The following is a 13,648-nucleotide window of genomic DNA, read 5'->3' as shown; positions in this document are numbered from 1 at the left end:
GCCGTGCACTACTGCTGACCGCTGCCCTATACTGCAGCAGTCCTTCAGCGGTATAGGGACTGACGCACAGTCTGCTAAACACTAATACACAACCTGCTTGGTCCACAAAAGTTCTTATAAGGACTGGTAACTTGGTATAGGGTGCTACGGTACATAGGCCTGAGTGCGTTACAGTCTGCTGTTCTGTAAGGACCGCTATCGGTCCACAATACATAGGGTTGACGTGCACTACTGCTGACCGCTGCCCTATACTGCAGCAGTCCTTCAGCGGTATAGGGACTGACGCACAGTCTGCTAAACACTAATACACAACCTGCTTGGTCCACAAAAGTTCTTATAAGGACTGGTAACTTGGTATAGGGTGCTACGGTACATAGGCCTGAGTGCGTTACAGTCTGCTGTTCTGTAAGGACCGCTATCGGTCCACAATACATAGGGTTGACGTGCACTACTGCTGACCGCTGCCCTATACTGCAGCAGTCCTTCAGCGGTATAGGGACTGACGCACAGTCTGCTAAACACTAACACACAACCTGCTTGGTCCACAAAAGTTTTTATAAGGACTGGTAACTTGGTATAGGGTGCTACGGTACATAGGCCTGAGTGCAGTACAGTCTGCTGTTCTGTAAGGACTGCTATCGGTCCACAATACATAGGGTTGCCGTGCACTACTGCTGACCGCTGCCCTATACTGCAGCAGTCCTTCAGCGGTATAGGGACTGACGCACAGTCTGCTAAACACTAATACACAACCTGCTTGGTCCACAAAAGTTCTTATAAGGACTGGTAACTTGGTATAGGGTGCTACGGTACATAGGCCTGAGTGCAGTACAGTCTGCTGTTCTGTAAGGACCGCTATCGGTCCACAATACATAGGGTTGCCGTGCACTACTGCTGACCGCTGCCCTATACTGCAGCAGTCCTTCAGCGGTATAGGGATTGACGCACAGTCTGCTAAACACTAACACACAACCTGCTTGGTCCACAAAAGTTTTTATAAGGACTGGTAACTTGGTATAGGGTGCTACGGTACATAGGCCTGAGTGCAGTACAGTCTGCTGTTCTGTAAGGACCGCTATCGGTCCACAATACATAGGGTTGCCGTGCACTACTGCTGACCGCTGCCCTATACTGCAGCAGTCCTTCATTGGTATAGGGACTGACGTACAGTCTGCTAATCACTAACACACAACCTGCTTGGTCCACAAAAGTTCTTATAAGGACTGGTAACTTGGTATAGGGTGCTACGGTACATAGGCCTGAGTGCGTTACAGTCTGCTGTTCTGTAAGGACCGCTATCGGTCCACAATACATAGGGTTGCCGTGCACTACTGCTGACCGCTGCCCTATACTGCAGCAGTCCTTCAGCGGTATAGGGACTGACGCACAGTCTGCTAAACACTAACACACAACCTGCTTGGTCCACAAAAGTTTTTATAAGGACTGGTAACTTGGTATAGGGTGCTACGGTACATAGGCCTGAGTGCAGTACAGTCTGCTGTTCTGTAAGGACCGCTATCGGTCCACAATACATAGGGTTGACGTGCACTACTGCTGACCGCTGCCCTATACTGCAGCAGTCCTTCAGCGGTATAGGGACTAAGAGTTTTGTCACAGGGTGATTTAAAAAATGACAGGCAGAGGAAGAGGCAGGCCCTTCCGCAGGGGTGGTAGGGGTAGGGCAGGAGCAACAGCCTTGAGCCAAAGTGGGAAGTTGCAGAAGGTGCGTTCAATTACTTTAAAGGACGCACCAGACTTGGTTGAGTGGCTCACTCAGCCTTATTCTTCTGCACCCTCCTCATCCTCTCGATCTGCACCCTCTTCTTCACTCTCTGCTATGTGCACCCCCAAAGACACTACCACCAACAACACCACCACCACCACATACCTTCCGCTTGAGTGCAAATGGGGGCCTTCATGCTCCAGTGTTTTAATAGGGACCCCCGTATAAAAAGCATGAGGGTCAAGGACCAGTACTGGGTGGCAACGTACTTAGATCCCCGGTACAAACACAAAATGGCGGAAATGTTACCGCCGTCGCAGAGGGCTGTCAGAATGCAGCACTTCCAGGCCTTGCTTCGAGAAATGCTGCATTCTGCTTTTGCGTGCGCTGGCAGAGGAGCAATTCCCACTCCCAGAGAAGGATTTGCGGGTACCAATCCAACAGCGCCTGCAAGAAGAGGCCGGTTTGAAGATGTGTTGGTGACTTCGGATATGAGGTCATTCTTTCAGCCGACCCATCGACAGGTGTCATCCGGATCCAGCATCAGGGAACGCCTAGACCGTCAGGTGTCCGACTACATTGGGTTAACGGCCGATGTGGACGCTCTGAGGAGTGATGAACCCCTAGACTACTGGGTGGGCAGGCTTGACCTCTGGCCAGAGCTTGCCCAATTTGCAATCGAACTGTTGGCTTGCCCCTCATCCAGTGTCCTGTCCGAAAGGACGTTCAGCGCAGCAGGGGGGATTGTGACCGATAAGCGTACTCGCCTAGCTCACGACAGTGTTAACTACCTCACATTTCTAAAAATGAATGAGGCATGGATCTCGGAGGAATTCAACACATGTGATCAGTAGACCATGTATATGTCTATAAACAATTTTTGGAATCAAGCACACAGACCTTCTTAATTCATTTGGCTCACTTCCCTGACCCAAAAAAGCACACCGTACTATATGCCCCTACCCTCCTCTTTGAAGAGGTTGAGCGGTGTCATATTTCTACTGGGGCTGCTTATTATGAGGGGTTCCCACCATCCCTGTGCTGTGCTGACTTCCTCCTGGGGGTTCTTATTATGAGGGGCTCCCACCATCCCTGTGCTGTGCTGACTTCCTCCTGGGGGTTCTTATTATGAGGGGATCACACCATCCCTGTGCTGTGCTGACTTCCTCCTGGGGCTGCTTACGGTGCTGCTGTCAGCGCTGTATGTCACGGAGCTGCTGTCAGCGCTGTATGTCACGGAGCTGCTGTCAGCGCTGTATGTCACGGAGCTGCTGTCAGCGCTGTATGTCACGGAGCTGCTGTCAGCGCTGTATGTCACGGAGCTGCTGTCAGCGCTGTATGTCACGGAGCTGCTGTCAGCGCTGTATGTCACGGAGCTGCTGTCAGCGCTGTATGTCACGGAGCTGCTGTCAGCGCTGTATGTCACGGTGCTGCTGTCAGCGCTGTATGTCACGGAGCTGCTGTCAGCGCTGTATGTCACGGAGCTGCTGTCAGTGCTGTATGTCACGGAGCTGCTGTCAGCGCTGTATGTCACGGAGCTGCTGTCAGCGCTGTATGTCACGGAGCTGCTGTCAGCGCTGTATGTCACGGTGCTGCTGTCAGCGCTGTATGTCACGGAGCTGCTGTCAGCGCTGTATGTCACGGAGCTGCTGTCAGCGCTGTATGTCACGGAGCTGCTGTCAGCGCTGTATGTCACGGAGCTGCTGTCAGCGCTGTATGTCACGGAGCTGCTGTCAGCGCTGTATGTCACGGTGCTGATGTCAGTGCTCTGTATTACGGTGCTGCTGTCAGTGCTCTGTATCTCCTGCACCCTCTTGTTTGCCTACCCTGGTCCCTGACCTTCCCTCTCCTCCATTGCCTTCATTAGCTCCATAGTCCTGAATTGTCAGAACAATTTCCCAAATAAAAAAAAAATGCTTGTAGTTATCGATCCCAAATTCACCTCATACATGTATTATGCTATTGTCCAGGTGGTGGGACTACGTGCTACCCCCTAATAATTACCCCGTGGCCGCAAATTCGACCTAAAGGTTTGCGAAATTCGCCTCCCATTGAAGTCAATGGAGCCCGCGGCGAACGGTCGTTTTCGCGAACGTTTGTGTCCGTTCGCGTTTCGCGTTCGCGAAACGTCCCGTCGGAAGTTCGTCCATCACTAGAAGTGAGTGCCACACCCTGCATCAAGCGGACGGCACGCTCTGTAATCGCCAAGTCCTTCGGACTCAGCTGACACTGATCGGGGTAAAAGGCCAATCACAGTGGCTCTTTACCACGTGATCAGCTGTGTCCAATGACAGCTGATCACAGTATGAAAACAATCCGGCCATTGGCTTTCCTTTCCTCGTGCTAACAGTTTCAAGAGAGAAGAAAGCCAATAACTGACTTGTGTGAAAGGGACATTGGCACTGATAATCAGGGCACTGATTACCAGTACCCTGATTATAAGTGCAGTCCTACCAGTACCCACCAGTGCTGCCAATCAGTGCTCATCAGTGCCAAATATCAGTGCTGCCAATCAGTGCCCATCAGTGCTTCCTCATTAGTGTCACATATCAGTGCTCCTTATCAGTGCTCAACAGTGCCACCTACCAGTGCCTATCAGGCCCCTTATTAGTGCCACTTATTAGTGCCACCTCTCAGTGCCCATCAGTGCTGCCTATCAGTGCAGCCTCATCAGCGCACATCAGTGCCACCTATCAGTGTCCATCAGTGCAGCAAATCAGTGCCCATCAGTGCAGACTCATCAGCGCACATCAGTGCAGCCTCATCAGCGCACATCAGTGCAGCCTCATCAGTGCACATCAGTGCCACCTATAAGTGTCCATCAGTGCAGCATATCAGTGCCCATCAGTGCAGACTCATCAGCGCACATCAGTGCAGCCTCATCAGCGCACATCAGTGATGGAGAAAAATTACCTGCTTACAAACGATGAAAAGAGTTTAGTTTTTTTTTATTTTCAGTCTTTTTTCTTTTGTTTAGAAAAAGAAAAAAAAAACACCCAGTGGTGACTGAATACTACCAAAAGAAAGCTCTATTTGTGTGAAAATAATGATAAAAATTTCATATGGGTACAGTGTTGCATGACTACACAATTGTCATTCAAAATATGAGAGTTCTAAAAGCTGAAAATTGGCCTGGTCAGGAAGGGGGTATAAGTGCTCAATAGGCAGGTGGTTCATTTGCTGTATACATATTTTTTGAGATGTCTACTGGGTGGTCAGATGACACCTTTGCCTCCTCTCCAGTGCTGGATGGTCCTCGCTGATGCAGAGAGCAGTGTTGCCAGAAGCCCCGGAGTGACATGATGACACACCCCCAGGGGGCATGTCCTTGACACCCGGCCTCTACAGGAAATGATTTGAATGATGCTTCATGGCAGGATCACCAGCGATTACTGTAAAGAATGCTACACATTTAAGCAACTTTTAAAGTGTCATTAACGTGTTAAAGCTTATGTGAAAATTTAGTGATTGAGGTTACATCTACTTTAATATTTTTTTTTTTCCTGACAACAAACTGAAAAAAAAATAAAAAAATGCTTTCCCCCCTCAACGACTTTCATCAGCAATCTGTCTTTTGTTAGGTTTGCTAAAATAAATAAAAACAACCATATTATCTCTTTCTGGGACAATGGATTGTCAGGATGATTTGCCAACATGCCCTTGAAGGTGTTGGACGTTCTGACCCCCGGCATCCTCTCCATCAGGGAGTGCCCCGATCCTGTTACATAACATTGTGCTGAGGTAAATGGAAAAAACACATTTGTGAACAATGTCTGGGGAAGGAAGCTTTGAAGGTGGGTGAAGCTGAGCACTGACAAGTTTATACACAGAGCCGTGTGCTGGTGATAAAAGTAGGCCGAGGAATAAATGCTTGTGTCTAGGAATGTATACTGAAGTTCATATATAGCTTGCCGCACCGAAGAGAACAGAGGTTTATGAGAAAATATTTTAAAGAGGACTGAAAATATCACACACGTCTATTTACAACTATATGACTAAACTAGGAGTTTTTTTTTTTTGCAAGGAGAAAAAGCATGTCCAGAGAATGGGAGCCCACCCACGGCAAGACAAGCTTTATTTTTAGAGACAGGTTCTATCCTCAATCAGTGACTACAAATATAAATGCTGCAAGGGGTGAATGAAGGTCATTCAAAGGACATGGTGACCCAAGCCATAGCCCTAGTCCCAAGATTCACCAAGAGTCCATATGCATCAGTCTTAAAGTGGTTGTAAACCCTTACAAACCACTTTGACCTACAGGTAAACCTAGATTAAGGCTTACCTGTAGGTCCAAGAAATATCTCCTAAACCTACACAGTTTAGGAGATATTTATCAAAAGATAGGCACCGCTGTCTACGGCACATGCGCCGTAGACAGCGGCATGCAGGCGCACTATTGCCGTTAGCAGCATGCCGCTGCTAACGCTGATATGCCGTTAGTGGCGGCTCCCGTGCGCATACGCGGGAGTGACGTCATCGCTGTTCTGGCGTTGTGAGTGGCTGGAGCAGGGATACCCAGAAGAAGATGGAGGCTCCGTACTACAGGGGACATCGGTGACATCGCTGGCTCCTGTGTCAGGTAAGTGACACATAATGGGGTAGTATGCGATGCATAGTAGCCCATTATGCTTTACCTTTGCAGGGAGACAAAGAAGAAGTAAACCCATCAGGGTTTACTTCCTCTTTAATTTGTCATGGCTCGTTGACTGGTGGCTTGAACAAGACAGTCAGTGGCTATAGGCCCCAACAGCTCACAAAAAGAAAACAGTAAGGACCTAATGCTCAGCTCTTTCCCTTGCCCACTTCCTGAGTAGCTCATCACCTTGCCTCTCCCCATCCTTTCCCTTTCCTACATTGTAACCCTGATTGCTCCCTATTCACATATGATCCATAATTTCACCCTATTCTTTTCTACCCCTACCACATTCTTTCCCATTTTCCTGTTCTTGACCTCATCTTGCCCATTCCATTCGGTACATTAAAATAGTGCCAGTTTCCTAAGGGTGCCTCTGTCAAGGCACCCTTAGGAAACTGGGACCAGACTATATATATTTAACCACTTCCTTCCCCGCCCATAGTCAAATGACATGCACAGGAGCTATTGCTCACGCCTGGCGGCCGCGATGTCCACCAGGCGCCCGAAATTGCCAGTAACAGAGCAGAGATGTGAATCTATGTGTGTAAGAACACAGATCCATGTCCTGTCAGGGGAGAGGAGACTGATCGTGTGTTCCCAGAGGAGCACCAATTGGTCTCCTGCTCTTATTTATTTCAGGTACTTATATAGCACCGTCAATTTACACAGCACTTTACATATACATTGTTCATTCACATCAATCTCTACCCTGAAGAAGCTTACACTTTAAGGTTCATAACTCACATTCATACATACTAGGGACAATTTAGACAGGATCCAATTAACCTACCGGCATGTCTTTTGGAGTGTGGGAGGAAACCGGAGTACCTGGAGGAAACACACACAGGCACAGGGAAAACATGCAAACTCCAGGCAGGTAGTGTTGTGGTTGAAAATCGAAGCAGCAACCCTTCTTACTGCTAAGCGAATGTGCTATCCACTACACCACTGTGCCAAACTTGTGAGTCCTCTCCCCCTACAGTTAGAATCACTCCCTAGGTAACACAGTTAACACCTTGATCGCCCCCTAGTGTTAACCCCTTCCCTGCCAGTGACTTTTATACAGTAATCAGTGCATTTTTATAGCACTGTTTGCTGTATAAATGTGAATGGTCCCAAAAGTGTCTGATGTGTTCGTCACAGTCACGATAAAAATCGCAGATCGCCGACATTACTAGTAAAAAAAATTAAATAATAAAAATGACATAAATCTATCCCCTATTTTGTAGACGCTATAACATTTGCACAAACCAATCAATTTACGCTTATTGCGATTTTTTTTAACAAAAATATGTAAAAGAATACATATCGGCCTAAACTGAGGAAAAAAAAAATAAAAAAAAAAAATATATATAATTTTTTTTTTTTTTTATTGGGATATTTATTATAGCAAAAAGCAAAAAAGATTGTGTTTTTAAAAATTGTCGCTCTTCTTTTGTTTATAGCGCAATAAATAAAAACCGCAGAGGTGATTAAATACCACCAAAAGAAAGCTCTATTTGTGGGGAAAAAAATGGGTACAGTGTTGCATGACTGCACATTTTTCAGCGCTGTCGCATTTTCTGAAAACTGAAAATTGGCCTAGGCAGGAAGGGGGTGAAAATGCCCGGTACTGAAGTGGTTAAAGTAAGATTTATTTACTGTGAAACCAAAATTGATCAAAAAGCCAGAAAACAGCAAACATAAACATATATGTGAACTAAGTATATGGAAGCATCTCCCATCTTGGCATTAACCATACATGCGGAAGATCCATCCTCTGGTGTTTACACCACAAGCTTTGGTGACTCATTGGGCATACAGTATGGGTCCATTTGTTCCGGTAAGCCTTCCTGCAATCGGTAGTGGCTGTCTTTGACATTTATTCATGTCTTAAAGGACTATAATTTTCCTATTAGATCCAGTTTTATCACATATGATCACATCTTTTCAGTTTTTGCATTATATGGACTCTTTTCACAGACATTATTACCATATATATGATCATTATTTCTGTTCATAGATTGTGTTATAATCACTAGCTTTGCATTTCTGTCTATTGCTGTGCTGACTGCTGTCTGTTCGGGTGTCAGTGCGATATATTTCTTACATATAAAAGAAATATCCCAAGCTTTAAACATTTCATTTAGCACTGTTTAACCCATCATTCAAAAATGTAAAGAGTATGGCACAACTGCAAACCTACCAAGACATGACCGTCCACCTAAACTGACCGGCCGGGCAAGGAGAGCATTAATCAGAGAAGCAGCCAAGAGGCCCATGGTAACTCTGGAGGAGATGCAGAGATCCACAGCTCAGGTGGGAGAATCTGTCCACAGGACAACTATTCATCGTATACTCCACAAATATGGCCTTTGTGGAAGAGTGGTGAGAAGAAAGCCATTGCTTAAAGAAAGCCATAAGAAGTTCCGTTTTCAGTTTGCGAGAAGCCATATGGGGGGGACAGCAAACATGTGGAAGAAGGTGCTCTGGTCAGATGAGATCGAAATTTAACTTTTTGGTCTAAAATCAGAATGGTATTTGTGATGGAAAACTAACATCACTCTGAACACACCATCCCCACCGTGAAACATGGTGGTGGCAGCATCATGTGGTGGGGATGCTTTTCTTCAGCAGGGACAAGAAAGCTGCTCAGAGTTGATGGGAAGATGGATGGAGCCAAATACCGGGCAATCTTAGCAGAAAACCTGTTAGAGTCTGAAAAAGACTTGAGACTGGGGCAGAGGTTCACCTTTCACATGGGCAAGGGCCCTAAACATACAACTAGAACTACAGTGGAATGGTTTAGATCAAAGCATATTTATGTATTAGAATTGCCCAGTTAAAATCCAGACCTAAATCAAGAGTTTGATTTATTTTGCACAGAAAAATTGGCAAAAATGTCCCTCTCTAGATGTACAAAGCTGGTAGAGACATCCCCAAAAAGACTTGCAGCTGTAATTGCAGTGAAAGGAGGTTCTACAAAGTATTGACTCAGGGGGGCGCCATACAAATGCACACCACACCTTTCACATATTTATTTGTAAAAAAAATTGAAAACCATTTATTATTTTCTTTCCGCTGCACAATTATGTGCCACTTTGTGTTGATCTATCACATAAAATCCCAATAAAACACATTTATGTTTTTGATAATAACATGACAAAATGTGGAAAATGTTAAGGGGTATGAATGCTTTTTCAAGGTACTGTATATGCATAGGTACATTGGGCCAATGCAAGTATGTAAAAAATGCCATACCTGGAATTATTCTTTAAGAGAATGACTACATAAGTGCACTGAGACAATGTGAGCCCCCTCCATTGGCTAACCTATAACTCTCCTTATTTAATAGAAAAACAAAAATATGGAATACCTATACTTTAAAAATATGTGTAGCACCCTTTAGTGGGGGCTAGAGTGAGGATTTTCTAGCAGAGTAGGCACATTTAGGCAGGCCTAGCTGGTGGCTAGGCCTGTTTATTTTCATGCTGGGCTGGGAGTGGCTCAGGGTAGCAGCTGGTGACTCACAGGCAGCATAACTGAGACCTCCCTCTTCTTCCTAGAGCTTGCTGGAAAGATCTGGAAAGAGAGGAGGAGAGGAGAGGTGGAGCTGCCTGGAGTGGTTTAGGGAGCTCTGAACAATCCCCAATCTGGATTGGCAGGGGGCAGGCCTCCTTAAATACCTGGGGTCAGCCCAGTTGGGGAGGAATTGCCTGGTGGAAGAGCTGGAGTGAGAGAGTGTGGAGGCTGTCGGGCCCCATGGGGAGCTCCCCAGTCTTGGGGGGTGGTGACCCTGGGCTGGGGTTCAGGTGCATCCAGGAGTGACGAGATCCCGGAAGAAGAGGCACATGAGGGAGCAAGTAGAGGACAGCGGGAGAGAACACTTCGAAGAGTCTCCAGGGAGAACAACTGGTCACATCCGGGAGGGCTAGTGAGTGAGCACAGTTGGTAGGACTGGGGAGGCATGACTGAGAGAACTTGGAAATTGCAGTTTGAGATGGGTACAGAACCATAAGAGAGGACTGTGGGAAGGGCAGTGGAAAGAGGTCTTTGCAGCCAGGCTCGTTGGCAAGGCCTGAAGAGAGCTATCTGGGAGTAGTAGCTGAATAGAGGACAGCTAGCACCTGAGCTATTTCTACACCACAGGACAGGGCCTTAGGTCCCTGCCCGCAAAAGGCAGTTCATTGAAGCCTGGCTGAAGTAGTATCAGGCCTACCCATGCAGCCTTGCTAGTCTGGATGAGTAACAGTCTGCAGCAAGTGAAGTGCTGGAGAAGAAACGGTGTGCAGCAAGTGTTTGCGCTGGAGAGAAGATTGGAGTGTATATACTGGAGTGTATATAGAAGTCCCACGCAAGTTTGCACTGAATATTTCTAGGCATCCCATAATTCCCCGTTCCCATCCAAATTGAATACCCTCAAATAAAAAACAAACAAAGCTATGGACTGTTCTATGCTATGTCTCTGAGGGACTGAGAGATGGATGTTGGGATGGGCAGGGTGACAGGTGAACCACTACATTCAGCAACTCCTATGGAGGCTTGGCTACATATGAAAGAATTATCAAAAATAGACTGTAACTTAAAATACAATAGCGGAGGGCAGACATTTTTTTTTTATTATTTTGGGCAATATAATTCCCCTATGCTGGCAGAATGTGTCAGACTTTTCTGAGTTGACTTCCATGATGGACACAGAGAGAGGAGCCAGAACCTGTGAGGACCCAGGACTGCTGTGTGCCCAGAATCCCTCTCTGTGTGTTGTGTCTGGATCCCCTGATACCAAGACCACCACATTCACTACTCAGGACAATAGGATTTCTGCAGCGTGAGTCCTTGAACCCTTATGCTCTTATCACTCCTGCTGTTACCATTCTGAGGATGCTTTCCCCTGGCTGTGCTCTGTGAACTGCTTCCCTTTTGCTGTGTCATATTCTCACTCAATGGACTGTTACATTTTCCTACTGCCCTGAGGATCATTTCCCCTTTCTGGGCGATCTAGCTACTGGAGAACTGGTTATCTGTGCTATGCCCATTGATACCCCAATAACTGTGTATCCGTGCTGTGCCAATCGCTATTCTGCAGACTGTAAAGCCATGCTGTGCCCATTGCTACCCCCTGAACTGTTTATCCATGCTTTGCTCATTGCTGCCCCTGTCTGCCTGGATCTCTGCCCTGTTCTGGACTTACCCCTGTTTGCCCTGTGGACTATCCCTTTGCTGTCCCATATTAGAAGCACTCTTCATTACTGTGCCTTCTGTTTGCCCTGTGGACTACCTCCCATTTGCTGTACCATAGTGTTGCCCAGAGGATCACTTTTCATTGCTGGGTCTATTGTTTGCTCTGTGGACTAGTTCTCTCACTGTCTGTACCCCGAGTTTCCCCAATAAATGCCCGCAAGTCGAGTTTCATCTAATCTTCCTTGTGTTCTCTCTCTCTGCTCTCCTATCTTGTCACAGCAATATACACTCTTTAGGAAATCCATCCAGGAAGACTGTAATCGTGGTTCATACGTAACCTGTTCTAATAAAAGCTTACCACCAGGAGCCCCACCACCACCACCATACCACTCTGGAGACGCGCTGGAGTATTTTGTTCATCTTTTCAGGATATCTTAAGCTGGCTCAGGAGATGTGCTAGTCCTTGTACATATGGTCAGAGATTCCGACGGAATGTGTCCTATCCGGCTGTTTTGTCGGATATTCCGACTGTGTGTGGTCTCCATCGGACTGTTTCCATCGGAATATCCGACGGACCAACTTTTCCAACTTGCCGGTAAAATTTTCCGTCAAAATGCTCCGATCGGACATACTCCGATCATGTGTAGCCTACTCCGCCGGACAAAGTGCCACGCATGCTCAGGTCAAATTCCTAGACCAAAGCTATTGGCTACTAGCCTGAACGTAGTCCCGTCGTAACGAAATAACATCATCACGTTATGTACAATCGGATTTTCCGACAACTTTGTCCGACCGTGTGTATACAAAATCACTTCTGGACCTCTTCCGGAATTAATCCGTCGGAGTTACTCAGACGGATTTGGTTGTTGGAGTCTCCGACTGTGTGTACAAGGGCTAAGGTCTTTCTCCATCCTAGGTCTTCTCCAGAGATGGAAGGGCCACACTGATGATGTTTTCAGCCTTCTTTTGTACATTTTTGTTTCATGAGTAATGGCGATGCCTTGCATTCAAAGGATGCCCTCAGTCTTTCTGGTTGAATGAGGCTGGGTATCAAGATTGAGAACATACAGGGTCAGAAAGGAATTACGGACATGGCAAAAAAGGAGATCAGTACTGCAGTATTGTTTTAAAGACTCCTGTGGGGGGACTACTTTTAAGGAACAAAAATGCACAGAGTTGGGCTTAAACAACTGTTTTAATCCAACCCACGCTTTTTTTTTTCCCAAGTAACCAAAAAAGTAGATGAACAAATATTGTTTTTAAATTTCCTTCTCCCTAAAGAGTCAAGCCTCGTTTTACCTAAAACTCTTGGCAGTTGGCCTGCTCTTGGGTAGTGCTACCCTCCATATTGGGTTCCCAGGAGCCTGGAACTTCTGACTCAGTGGATTAATTGTCACAGTTTTGTTCGTTAAAGTCTGGCCCTCGAGAATGACTACAACTTGACTATGATGCATGATACTTATTTATTCTGCAAACCACAGTTAATTCATAATCGGCACCTTTTCTTGAAAGCAAGGACATTTAATACGTGACTGTAAAAAAAAAAAAAAAAAAATGTATACATAAAACATTATAGCTCTGATCCCCACCCCCATGCAAAAAAAAAAAAAGAGAAGTACATACTCTACCTCCAGCTCGGTTCTGTTTAAATTATTTCTCTTGTGAAATTTAAACTTTCATTTGAAATGATTACTTTAGGGCAAATTCAGTGTATTATTACTGTCATTACTAAGTACGCGGATCGGGGCTCAAGGACTGCACAATTATGTTTGATCACCATTTATGGAATTTGACTAAAAGACAGAGAGGAAAGATAAAAAAACACCAAAAAAATAGCAGAAGACAAATGCACTGGGAGAAAGACCTGGGGCCTGGCAGTGGCTGTCAGCACTTTTCTAAGCAGTTTTAGCTAAATATGTCTCCTGGTAATATGTCCATCATTGTTTACTGTAATCCAACTGTAGTCACAAAGGAGATAATTAGTATTAATGTGTTTGGGGGAATTTTGGCGCTTAATTCTGATGTTTAATCATTTTTATTTATTTTGCATTACTGAGGAAAGGCACCCTTTGAAGAGCTGAAGATGCAGTGAAAAAAAAAACTGGAGTTAGAGCAGCTGCAGTCAGTCA

Source organism: Lithobates pipiens, unplaced genomic scaffold (assembly GCF_037356315.1).
Source record: "Lithobates pipiens isolate NorthernLeopardFrog02 unplaced genomic scaffold, aLitPip1_a1.2 Scaffold_23, whole genome shotgun sequence".
Taxonomy (NCBI): Eukaryota; Metazoa; Chordata; class Amphibia; order Anura; family Ranidae; genus Lithobates; species Lithobates pipiens.
Note: the sequence above shows the minus strand (reverse complement) of the source record.